General features: G+C 35.9%; 2 protein-coding genes across 3 annotated transcripts in view; both read left to right on the top strand.

Annotated features, from left to right (window-relative positions):
- Positions 1-12,157, top strand: part of LOC109047541 (protein phosphatase 1 regulatory subunit 29-like) — a 905,211-nt gene that overhangs the window by 697,308 nt on the left and 195,746 nt on the right. The window lies entirely within an intron of this gene.
- LOC109046565 (beta-1,3-N-acetylglucosaminyltransferase manic fringe) overlaps positions 1-12,157 on the top strand; it is a 788,629-nt gene that overhangs the window by 710,488 nt on the left and 65,984 nt on the right. The window lies entirely within an intron of this gene.

The raw sequence follows: 12,157 nt of genomic DNA, 5'->3' as shown, positions 1-12,157 counted from the left end.
ACAACTCTTTCTTATACATCTAATCTCTCTTTCCATTGGACTAATGGGAGCTGACAACACTTAATCCATGGATCTTTTGGGCTGGCGCTATTGGGCTGAAGGTTAGTTTGGAGATATGTGACACATGCGACCAGCTTATCACCAATTTTAGCAGTCAGGGCGACATCTTATACTTCACTATGCCTCCGGGTTGCAAATGGAAGTTGAGGATCATAGTCATTTGTACCATATGCATTATTTACAATGGCATATTAACTTTTGTGTGACATGTGACAGACGGGTACTTAAGTTGACAGCTGGTAGAACCATTCAAAGTGCAGTTTGCTTGAATGTCATCTCATTCATAAAGACCAAAGCATTCTAGCTCCATCTTGTTTCCCTGTGAATGATTAGCATGCAAGCTGAAAGTTATGATTGCTCTTTATTAATGGAGAAACAATAAAACACCTGTTTGGCTTACGATACTAAAAGAAATCATAATAATCTTTCTATAACAAGCCTTTGAGGTTTTGCAAGAAAAACGGCAGGGATTCAGTGCTGGCATTCACATCTCTTGGTGGCACTCCAGGTATTCTGGAACTCCAACAACAATATGTGAGTAACCTTGTCAGGTCAAGAACTGTATCTAGATCCCTTCAGTTAAGCCCCATACATCAGAGTCGGGATGGGTGGTTTGTATGAATGATTAGGACGCATTACAGGTTAAAAATGGTTCAAATCAAACACTTGTAGCACAACATGGCTAAAAATTCAGATTACGGTGTATCTTGGCAACTTCATCCAAACACCTCAGTATTAGGTGTCATGGCAGGGGATTATGCCCAGATCGTGTAATGGGGTTCTTCTTCTCAAATGATTCTGGGCCATGGAGGCATGTGGGGAGAGGTCATGCAGATCACAGGGGTGAGGGGTGCCCGTGATCCTCCACAATTTGACCTTTCACCTCTAAGACAGCAGGATGTTCTGAGAAGATGGATAGTAGGGTCAACTGGGATGACTGTTCCTCTGATCACTCTATTAACTCAGTGCCTACTGGATTTGATGTGGGTCCTACTTTAAAAAAGCTCAGTGTCAGAAAAACTCCACTGACTTTACCCAGTCCAGGACTAAATTTAGATCAAGAGAAGGTAGCACACAGTATTTTTAGTGTGTTTTAGGATGGAGAGGATAGTTGGGTTTTATTGGACAGATGGTATGTAAATACCATATGCTGGATTTGCTTTACAGTGAAATTACTTTTCAAGAAATAGAGAGGACTTTTCAAAGAAATAGTTCACCCATACATGTATTCACTCTCAAATCTTTAACAAATCGTGCTCGCTGTATTTTGGGGGAGATTTGATATCAGCAATCTCAAATATCTTTGGTTCTCACATGTCTCATCATTGGCATAGTTTTTTGGACCTTGGCAGACAGTCCTTGTCCCCATTAAGAATAAGAGACAGAGATATTCTGCAAGCTACTTTGGTCCTCCATGGAAGAAAGAAAATCATACTGAACTAACTCTTAAACAGACACATTACCAAGAGAGTCCACTAGATTCATACTTGAATTATTACTTTACCCTTAAACACACAGGCATATAAACAAAAAGCGGTCTACATTAAAAAATCCTCTTTCAAGTGGGAATGAAAAGACACTTTGCAGACCTTCTTCCTTTTAAACTGGACACCAGCTACAACCATGCGAAAAGAAACAGAAAAGGACAACTGCTCTTTCAAAAGCTCTCATTATAGAGCAATACATTGAAGTGCACTGAGATGCTCATCTCCACGGATACGCCAAGAACTTCAACATTTCTTTTTCTTTTTTGTGAAAATTGCTTTAGACTTGTTAAATATTCACTCGGGCTAGGCAGCAAAGACCAGAGAGGACGGCAACAGTGCCCTTTTCCTGTGAACCTGAAAGGGTTTTTGTGCAAGTTTGGGCGGACAAATTGGAATGAACTTAAATATTTTGGTTGGGTGAGGACTAAGAGTTGTAAATTTGAAGCTATCATGGTTTGTAATGTCTTATGTTATACATAATATAAATAACAGTAGATAATGACATGCATGGAGTCTTTCTAAGTGTGTGTGTGTGTGTGTGTGTGTGTGTGAGAAACATCTTTTTATACTTTTTATTCAAACACTGATTCTGAAAGGCCTTGTCCTAATCCTAAAATGCCAATCAACCTCTAAAAAACACATGTACTGCTTCACAGGAGACCTCAGACAGATCATTCAGTGGACAAAAAGCTAATTTGTAACCCTTGGAAAGTCACGGTGTACGATTCATGACAGTCACAAACATACAACCCCGGTGTCTCCCATACATGCATACAAAGCAACAGCATGTAGTGAACGTGTGACCACCTGCTGTCTCAGGGACTTGATCCCATGACCTCTTAACTCCTGTAACAAATGCAAACAGCACATGCCTAGTATTTATTCAACCAATAAGCTTCACTCGATATCGATACGTAACCTGGAAGGAAGAGGCATGGCCCAGGATGAGATATTTTGAGTTCGAAAGCTATAGGAGAGAATGCTCTGGAGTGTGTCTCTCTGGGCAGCAGAGGTGTAGTAGCTCTCCTCCATCTTGCGGGTGCAGCACGTGGGACCCTGGTGTTTGCAGATGAGAAGATCTGCATCTATGGAGGATTGATCATAGAAGGTGATTCAATTCTAGGGCATCTTTCCAAACTATGTCAGTCTTTAATCACGTGCTTGCAATAAAGTTTCTGATAACGGATTTCATTGGTACATGTTTCAACTATACACATAACACATGTCCCAAAAAAAAAAAAGGTTACAAAGTTTTTTACAACTTTACTACAAAGAAAAAGCTAAAATCTAGATAAACCTATGGACCTTTCAACACTTAAAAAGTAAAGGGATACTCCATCCCAAAATGATGCGCTATTTTTAGGTGTATTTAGCTTTGATTTGATATAAAACAGCGCATCCTTGTGGTGTGGATGATACAGAGGAGCATACACAGCATACGGTGATATGGAGAGACACAGAGGAGACTGTTGACAAAGGAATTGTTGAATAAAGTCGTTATTTTTGTGTTCTTCGCTTACAAAAAGTGTTCCTGTCGCCTCATATAACTCAGATTGAACGTCTGATGGCAGATGGAGTATTCTGACGACGACTTTCATACCTTTTATGGACCTTGATACAAAAAGTGTATGGGACAGTCTCAAGCCCTCCAGGGTTTTCATCCTAAATATCTTAAATTGTGTTCCGAAGACGAACAAGCTTTTTTTGTTTTTTTGGGACGTGATGGGGGTAAGTGATTAATGACAAAATTTTCATTTTGGGATGGAGTATCCCTTTAAGGGGAAAAAAAAAACAAAGTGACTCAACAAAAACGTTACAGCTACTATATTAAGTTCTTTAAAACTATAATAATGTTTCTAAGCATTTTGTCTTTGAAATAATCATATGGGTCCAAAATAACATGTGGTTGTATGGCAAGAAGGTGCATGTAAGAGAGCACAGCACGTGATGAAGACAGACGATATCTGCTCTGTCAGTCACCCTGCCCTATTCTATGTGACCAATTTTACACCGACGGGACCCTATAAGCCATGCATTAGAACAGCTGACTATGATCACCAGCATTCTGCTGAACTCTCTCACCTCTCAATATGCATGGAGCGATGCCTTGAAACTTGAATACTAAGAATAAAACTTGTATCCTTGTATCCTTTCCACTAACAAGAACTTGAGACAAACCGAATATATTCCCAGCTTACAATTTCATAGCAACTCCCACACATTTTTGAGATGACTTCTATTCAGGAATGTGTTTTTGATTTAACAAGAAATGTGGAACATGAAAAACATTTGACAGCCTATCCTACAGTCACATTAATTATGTCAACACCACTAAAATTTCTGATTATGCTCTATGACTTATTTGACTTTTTTCGGTCACACTTTACATGACAGTTTACATAGTACAACAGATGTCTAATGTATGTAAATGTTTACAATGATACTAAAAAACTGTCTATTAATATTTTCTGGATCATTTTTGTCGAATTTTCACATGGGTTGCACTGCCTGGCAGGCTGTAACTCAATAGGAACGATTTTTAAACAAATGTTCTTTTTATAAGCATGGCCTACATGCAGTTATGATGACCTCAAAAACTAGTTTAGCCACCTGACCAGAACTAATTAAATTAAATGGCAAAATTGGGGTGTCAAAACGAGCCAAAAAAACGGTAAGGTTCACCAGTATTCTATGCAACAAGACCTTTGTTTTTAAAAGAAGTTATATTTTGACGAAAAGGTCACGTGCATTTTTCAGAAACGTCAGTTTGTGGCAACGCATGCATTTACATTTATTCTTAATTACAATGTAACGTTTTGTTATTTTTGTATATTCTTTTCATGCACTTGTTTGCATTTCCATAATAATTAAACGGCTTAAATTTAGTTAGCTGTTTAATGTCTAACTTTACGACCATTGTGACAACATGCCCCGCTATTGGTCAGTGCGTTTAGTTGGCTGTAACTTTTTTCTTACGCAACAAATAACATCTGAATAAAAAGAATAAACTATTGTAAGTAGTATGGAGAACATGAATGGTCAGTTATATAATAGGCTACACTGCTTCTCACAGTAACCCTCGGTATTTATAAACGAACCTGTTGCTGCGGTCTCCGGAACCAATCTTAATGAACCGACTTGGCGCAGCTGGAAAGCGGTTTTAACCTCATGACAGCTCTGCGCGCTGGCGCAGTGACCGCGTCCATATCAAAACACACTGGAGAGCCAGGGATCCACAACCAACGATACACGCGGTGCTGTCCTGTGGAGCATTGCACCATCTCAAGTCCACAGAAAGCCCTCTTGAGCCAATGTAGATAGAAAGAAGAGAAAAGCCCCCAAGACAAGTCAGAAGTATTATCCGGAAAGGATGCACATTTAAAGTCTCTTAATTAAGTATCCAGAGAGAACGTTTTCCAGGCTGTTGGATCGCAGGGGCTTCACATGTTGCGTGATTTGACAGAGTGGTCTGGAGACATGTGAGGTCTCGGTCTCTCTCTCTCTCTCTCTCGTCTCTCTCTCTCCTCTCTCTCTCTCTCTCTCTCTCTCTCTCTCTCTCCCACTTCTGACTGGCAGTTTTTGTGCCCCCAACACCCCACTCCAGACTCCCTCCCTTTGACAGGAGATTGACAGAGATAGATAGATAGATAGATAGATAGATAGTAGAGATAGATAGATAGATAGATAGGACAAAACAGCATAGCGCCAACAGATGTGTAGGCTATACATAAATAAGGGTAAGAAAAAAAATCAAAGTCTTGAATAAACATAAGATTTATTTTTTAGGTTAGGGGTTTAGTAACAACGTAAAAGCTTTTAAATAGATAAATATTTTACTACTAAGTTTTTGTCAGGAATTAAATAAAAAATATATAGTTTTTCTTTATTTTAAAGGTTTATCTAACATTAATAGTGGGTAGAAAAACATCAATTCAGAGTTTTATAATCGTTTTAGATGATATTCAATTTTTACTTTACGTTTTTACTTTAAAATAAATAAACAATTCATCAAAATTATTTTATTCTATTTACAGTTACACTTTTTACAGTGTGTGTGTGTGTGTGTGGGGGGGGGGGGGGGGGTGTCTATTTTTTAAGATTTACGTTTTAAAGCACTTTTGGACATTTTAAAACATTTTTTAAACACCTAATTCCAGTAGCATATCCACTTTTCCTCACACAAAATGTTAAAAAACAAAAAAAATAAAATAAAAATGAATAGAAAGAAAATTAAAATGCCGTTGAACCATAGGTTTTAACAACCACTCGATTTTTGTCTGCCCTGATAGTAAATGTTCTCATACTCGCAACCACAAGGCAAATCAAAGTAATGTCCATTGTTTAGACACATGACACACACAGGCCATGCATACAGCCACACAAATAATAATAATAAGCTAATTATATCTGTCATGCTATTAATTTATAATATTCCGCTCCTAAACTATGAATACAGCCTACAAAACTCCAAGTCCACAAACGCAATAGATAAAGCGTTAGCATTGTTAATGCGCCCTCCCCAGCGGGCCCCCGCCAGTTTGGTTATTTCACCTTGAATTAGAAAAGCAGATGTCAATACATCGCTTGTTTTCCACGGGTTGTGCGATATACCGCAAAAAATTAAGTGATTTTACAACCCGCCGCTGAGAAGCAGAAGGAATAAAACAAACACGCTGTTGACATGATATGCAGCACAAGTTCACACTTTGGAGTTTCAGAGATAGAAAAACGTCTTTTATAGAAACATGGCAGGGAATATAAAAGATAAAGAGCATATCAACGCCTGAACTTCCTCTATCAGGTACGTTTAAGTGAGTTTGGTGTCAGTTCTGTTTAATTTAAATATCCACGAACCAAAAATTTCGTGATGTTTTCTCATGATGGATCCCAGGCTGCTCACTGCGTTTGTGCTCAAAATCAAGAGAATATTGAAACTGGCAAGAATTTACTGCTTCACTCAGAGACCATCTCCAAACGGACTGGTGCTCAGACGTGAGTGGTTTTCCTCATTAATAATGTGGTTCTAAATACACAAATAAACAAACATCAACGACGAAGCTTCGTTTCCTTGCAAAGATCCATCAGTAAAGAGAACCGTTTGCAAAAAATGCTGCGCTTTACTAATTCCAGGTGTCACATCAACTGTACGACAAAAAAGTAAGTCTCTCTATCTATTTATATCTGTATATCTTTACAGCAATGTATATTAAATCTTCATATTGAAGGAGGACCGAGGCGACAGCGTAAGACTATTGTGAGATGTTTAAGCTGTGGACTGACCAAACGGTTCCCAAACAACCCAAAACATAAACTGTGGGTGGATCAGCCTGAGGCTCAACTAGAAAACCAGACTTCACGAGGTGTTAAGAGGACCATTGGACTGTCTTTAAACAGTTTTGTCATTAATTAAGTTCACCCAAAAATTAAAATTACCCCATTAGTTACTCACCCTCAAGCCATTCTAGGTTGGCCACCCGGGAGGCCTGTGGGTGAGTAAATCATGGGGTAATTTTTTGTTTTTGGGTGAATTATTATTTGTCTGTCATCATTTTTTTTTTTAGGTATTAATTTGAGTGCACTATCCAAACTTAAATTGTTGTAATTTATGAACACTTTGGAATATGTCTTTTAAAGAAAAAAAAAACTAGCAGATTTTGGGAAACGAAAAGTGGAATTTTAGACAAAAAATTAAAGTATCAAAAAGTTATAGACAGTTTAAATGTACTGTAGATAAAATCGCGCTATATTAATTTTATTTTGTTTTTATTATTACTATTTTTACATAACAGGTTTACTCTAAAATTGGTATTATAAATTAAAGCCTTGTGTCTAAATAAGTTATGTTCCAAATTTGAAGTTGATATGCAAAAAAAATTGAGGTTCCTGTGAGATTTTATTTTATTTATTTATTTATACGTCACAAACAGCCACTTGGAGCCATCAAAACTCCTTTGAATTTTGTTTAATGAATTTTTCTCTAGATTTCTCATTCAATTTTACTTCTATCTCAAAATAACTACCAAATATGGAATCCTGAGACTCAGACCTTTCAAATGATATGTTTGTTGCCAAGATTATAAAAAGTTTTGATTTTAAAAGACTGTATTGCATTTTGTAATATGACACTTGACACTGCCCACCAAGGGGGAAGAGACCGCCTTAAGACTTTAAATCCGATTTCAAAATGGTTTTCACAGGATGAATCTTGGGCTTCTAAGCTTTCAGATGATATATAATTTATGATGATTACTAAAAGATTTTATAGAGAAAAAGGACAACAACAAAAAAGAGCGGCAAGCATCCCACAGGTTGGATGGTGACAGTTAAGGGGTTAAAAGAGTGTAATTTACAAGAAGGTCAAACATATCTGGAGAATGGTATCCATTAGCATTTCTATTCATCTCAATGGAAGTTGCTCAGCTGACTGTATTCATTTCTATTTAAGTTTTTCTATTTATCTCATTTGAGTTGATGTATGATGTAGTTATGATTCCGTATTTTGTTATTTTTGGTTCATTTTTTTTAGCTTTTCACCTGAGCTCGAGGGTTTGTTTAAACCTATTTCACCCATTTAATTAGTTGTTTTTTTTTACATTTTGTTGTGAGGAAAAGTAAGATATGCTCTGGAATTAGGTGTTGAAAAAATGTTTTAAAATGTCCAAAAGTGTTTAAAACGGTAAATCTAAAAAAATAGGACCCCCCCCCCCCTCAGCAAATTTGTGCAAAAAAAAAAAAAAAAAAAAACAGTTCCAGGTTTGTTTTTTTTTTTTTTGAAGCAGTGCAGCTGAGCTAGCAGGTAAGATAGCAGGTATATGCTAATATAATAGCTGAATAATAGTTAACAGAATGCAAAAGAACAACAACATGTTCCTGGTGTGCGGTATAAAAAGATAAGCTAGCAGGTTAATCAGCTAATGATATGCTAAACTGTCCAAACTAATAAGTACAACCAGTGAAACATAACTAGAAAAAAAAAAACACGAAATGCCTTCAGTTTGTTACAGTGAAATCTAAGGATAACGGGGTAATTGGCTAGTGTAGTGATATGTTTAGATCGTTCAGGCTAATATGTTAATGTTAATGTTAGAATAACAGAGTTAATCAGTTAAACTTTAGCAACGCTAATCGGGCAAACTAACTGAAAGAAAACAAATGTTTCCCAATTTTCACGCAATGAAGTGGTAGCTAGTGATAGAGCTACATCGTCTAACCAATTAGCCTGTTCAGGTTTTTTTTTGTTTTTCGTGGATATTCCAATTTGTAGCAGCTTTTAAAACGTAGATAGCAGGATAAATGTCTAGTTGATACTAATTCAGACAACCACTCTTTTAGTGGTTATGTTAAAAATTGCAGGTTTAATACTTATTCTATGTTACCCTGTCAGGTTAAATTGCCAAATGTATGCTAAGCTAATAGGGCTACTCGGCTAATGGTATGCAAAATTAAGTAAACAGTTGGCTTGTAAGCTAACTGAAAAAAACAACATAACAACATTGGACTATTTTTAGCATTAATTAAATAATTATGCATGAAATATTATTTATATAAGACTACATATATCATAAGCAATTCTGTATAAATGCAACACAGTTTCACCTTTAGCATTTTATCTGGCCTCTAATATTGCTAAATACATGCATATACAGTAGCTCCTTATTCTTCTGTCCACAGATGCCTGGTCCTTCATCTAAGTCCACAACCCAAGAGGAAAAAAAATGATATTGGCTCAATGTCCACAATAGCAAAGACTTCGTCTACAGCTCAAACAAATCTGATTAACCGTTCATGATACTTTATGAAACTGTACACACAGATAATATAACTAGTTTAAACAAAGTGACGTTTCTATTTTTGCTGCCTTTAGATTTGTTTAAAAATGCAATTTTTATTTTCCTGGACTTGATGTGCAATATTGTTTTTTTTCGTCTGCATTGAGTGGATGTTTTGAATTGCAATAAAGTGATTGTACCGTAAGTGGCTGATTTACATTGCTAATGACTTTCATTCTGTACTTTTATGCATACTTTAATATCATTGAACTCCTACACAGCTTCCTGCAACAGAAGCGTTTTCTTTTATCACCCGGAGCATATGTAAACCTGGTGGGAATTCAGTTGCCTGCATAAAAATGGATTGATCTACTGTTGCTAAATTACCTCTTTATCCAAACCATCATTTAGACATGCGCCTCACACTTATTAGTAACTTTAATGCATTTTAGAACAATGTTTTGATCATTTATTTTTTTTCCCCCAACTTCTAAAAGGCCTTAGTGTTTTTTCCCAGTCAGTTGGACTCTGATAGTCTCTTGATCTCAGGGTCATGCGTTACATCCCATATTGGATTTAAAGGTTTTGATATTTGTACTTTTTGAAGTTTTTGGATGTTTTTTTTGAACAAAAGGCTTCTCTTTTGCGCTGTTCATGAATTATTCAAATTTGCTAATGCACAACCTCTTAGTATCACGCTTCAATCTTGGTTGCACAACGGATGTTACATATTCATGATATCCTGCACCCTGGCGATAATTTATAAGTGATATTAAGACATTTACACATGTATGAGTGTAATTCAGTCGGTGCTGATGTTGTTAATTGGATGGGATATGGATCTTGTTGAAACTGTGCAGTCCCGAGGATATGCATCAAATGGCTTGTCAATACGGAAAGTAGCATCAAAAGGCTTCGTCAAAGCCAAAGAACCCCTCCCACTTCCTCGAAATTAGAGAACGGAATCAATTGCCCTGAAGGCCAGAAAAAGAGATTCATGGAAGACGGGATTTAATTCAATTTGCATTCACATAATGTCAGTAGGAGTGCATTAGAAAAAATTAAAATCGTGTGGTTGAGGAATTTTGCTAATGATGACGTCTACAGACTTCGAGCTGTATCGAGGAGCATCAGAGGGAAAGAAAGGTCGAAAAGATCTAGATGAAGTGACCTCGTGCACTCTCTCCAGTATTCGCATGTCTCCATCATATTCGTCTTTTTTAATATATAAAATATTAAATGCACAATTTTTTAAACATGAAAATTATATTATGAGAGTAATATATTATGGGTGAGGGTGGGGGGTCAGTGAATAACCAGCGCTCTCTCCACACTCAATTCCAGGACTGAGGTGAGACCCTTGAGCAAGGCACCGAACCCCCAACTGCTCCCCGGGCCTCGCAGCAATATGGCCACCCTCTGCTCCGGGTGTGTGTTCACTACTGTGTGTGTGTGTGTGTGTGTGTGGGCAACTGGATGGGTTAAATACGTGATGTAACGTGGCCATAAAATCATGTCACTTTCACTTACTGTATATTATGAGAAGGTGTCGTTGTGTGTTTATATATTCAATTCCCTTTTTTATTTTAATTGTATATAGTACAAAAAAAACATTTATACACACATTTTTACATTTAGTCATTTAGCATTTATTTTAATAATGTAATTGAAATATTTTTACTATAGCATATAGTATTATTGTTATTGTTTTATGTTTTATTGTGTTAATTTTTTATATAATAATTTATAATAATTGTATATAATCATTTAAATGTTTATTATACACACACACACATATATGTAAAGAATGATAAAATATATAATTATTTTTTTCATTTCTTTATAATATTAAACATTTTTAAACATTTAATGATATAATGATTATTTTACTAATCTTATTATTATTATTAAATTTTAAAACCTGTGTTTTATGTTAATTATTTTTAAAATCATATTTATACAAAGAAAATTATCCCTTTGTGGATTAATATTATTATTTTGAGTACGATTTTACCTCAAATTTTCACTTCTTTAATGCACAAAATTATTATACAATATTTGAATATATTTATATATAAAAATCTATATAAATATGCATTTATGCTGAATGAATGGTCTTGAAAGTAAAAAATGCCCAGTCACATTGCTGTAATGAGAATTTAAAGAGAATATGCCCTTAACTGTCATGATGGAAAAAAGGGCTTATTTTATTATGCAAAAAATATCTGATAAAAAAAAGTTTTTCTGCTGCTTGGATTTTGGGTAGAAATGTGACCTGCATATATCTTTGTGAGACTAATGGTTTGTCACAGCTTTGGAATATTAATATAAAATCCAATCGAGGTGCACCCATGCATGCACATATCGGTCATTTTACAAATTCCTTTGAATTTGGCTCCTCCAATGAAACTGGATTTGTTTATAAAGTCACTTTATATATTTATATATTAATAATAACCAACATTTATACTGCAGCATGCTTCAAAATGTAAGCACACTTATGACTCTAGAGATGCTAAGTCATTGGTATCCTCTGCAGGGTGCATATTGCCAGTATATATTGTTGGTGCATGAATTTTTGATATGCTATGAAAATGTGCTCCACAAAATTACCTGACCTGTGCTCTCAGTGCTATGACATTTCTGTGACTGATTTTAGGCCTGCCATGTTCCATCTGTGGGAAAACAAAACCATTTCTGTGTTCTCAGAAATATTATGCTTGCCAAAAACAGGAATATTAGAGCACAAAATATCAGGCCACAAATAACATACTGCATTTACCTGAAGCAAGTATTTTTGGTATTATAATCGTACTATACGTACATCCATTTGTGCTTGGT

The sequence above is a fragment of the Cyprinus carpio genome, chromosome A22, assembly GCF_018340385.1.
Source record: "Cyprinus carpio isolate SPL01 chromosome A22, ASM1834038v1, whole genome shotgun sequence".
In the NCBI taxonomy this organism is placed as follows: domain Eukaryota; kingdom Metazoa; phylum Chordata; class Actinopteri; order Cypriniformes; family Cyprinidae; genus Cyprinus; species Cyprinus carpio.
The sequence above is the reverse complement of the archived record's forward strand: the minus strand, read 5'-3'. Positions and strand labels throughout refer to the sequence as shown.